Source organism: Danio rerio, chromosome 20 (assembly GCF_049306965.1).
Source record: "Danio rerio strain Tuebingen ecotype United States chromosome 20, GRCz12tu, whole genome shotgun sequence".
Lineage (NCBI taxonomy): Eukaryota > Metazoa > Chordata > Actinopteri > Cypriniformes > Danionidae > Danio > Danio rerio.
Window position 1 is genome coordinate 9,364,067 of NC_133195.1, and position 1,601 is coordinate 9,365,667.

Below are 1,601 nucleotides of genomic sequence, written 5' to 3' on the forward strand. Positions count from 1 at the left end.
GCGCATGCGTCGGAGCATCTGCGTGTCGCCCCCTTGCGTAAAACGTCATCGCCTTTTCTTTTAGCGTACTCTTGAACGTGATTTGGCGCATTACCGCCACCTGACGCAGTGGTTCGGCAACAAAAATGTCTATTGGGCGACACGGTGGCGCAGTAGATAGGGCTGTCGCCTCACAGCAAGAAGGTCCCTGGTTCGAGCTTCAGCTGGGTCAGTTGGTGTTTCTGTTTGGAGTTTGCATGTTCTCCCCACGTTCACGTGAGTTTCCTCCGGGTTTCCCACACAGTCCAGAGACATGCTGTATGGGTAAATTGGATAGGCTAAGTTGTCTGTTAAGGGATTTTAACATTAGAAAAAATATAACTTTACATGCCAGGGGGTAAGCATTCACAAAGTTTTAAAGTGTGTAGGGCTTCCTTATTTAGAAAGTCTCTGATACTACTTATTCAGTCATCAAATTATTTACTGTCATCATGGGAAAGAAAAAATAAATCAGTTATTAAAAATGAATTATTAAAACTGTTATTTAGAAATGTGTTGAAAAAAATCTGCTCTCTATTAAACAGAGTTTGAGTTAAAACTAAAAAAAATAAAAAACAAGGGGGCTAATTATTCTGACTTCAACTGTACAGAGTAAAGCCAAAAAGTAAATGTTTTGAAAAATGTAATTTGATCAACTGATTACAGAGAGACATAACAATCTTTGAAAGGATCTTATAAACAAAATAGAAAGCCTCTCTAGATTTATTTATCCATGCTTTTCTTTAGCAGTTTTAGCTAAAAAGATTAAAAAAAAAAAAAAAACAATAGTTAACCTGATTTTATTAAAAGATTAAAAAAATCACTATATAGGAGAGATGATAAAAGATTATGAGGAGGGAGGTCTTATATCAATTGACTATAATATAATGAATGGGGCCATTAAACTTAAATGGCTACAATCCTCATTAAAAATGAATCTTTTTTTTTTATTTGATATTCCTACAGTTATATTTAAGAAATCTGGTTTAGTTTTGTGTTACAAAATAGTTTTGAACTCCCCATAAAACTTTCTACTTTTCATCATTGAGTATTATATTGGAAACTGATATTTTAACCATAGAAAGACCAAGAGGCGACACTCAATTTACCTTATTCTCTACGTACAAGTGGGCGCAGCCATTTGTATCTTTTTGGCTCGAGACTTCCGGTCTCATTCACTTTAATTCATTTTTAGACGTTAAAAAAGCTCATTACACTGCTTGATGTTGCAAACTGACATTTTTTATTTCATTATTCTACTTAGTCTGTATTGTCATGCAAACATTTGTTTGTAGAGCAAGTAGTTTGACTGTTTTCTGCCGTTTAGGAGTCCTAGTCATTTCTTCCATAGGCGACTTAATCAGAAGTTCTAAAACAATCGCGAAAACAGGCGCACTTCCGCATTTTAGAATAGAGTCTGTGAATGAGTGTGTATGGGTGTTTCCCACTGATGGCTTGCAGCTGGAAGAGCATCCTTCATAAAACATTTGCCAGATAAGTTGGTGGTTCGAGTATCTGGCTTTTAATGTCCGAAGAGAAAACGATAGCAAGCGGCATCTCTATTCTTCTTAGGGGACATAAAC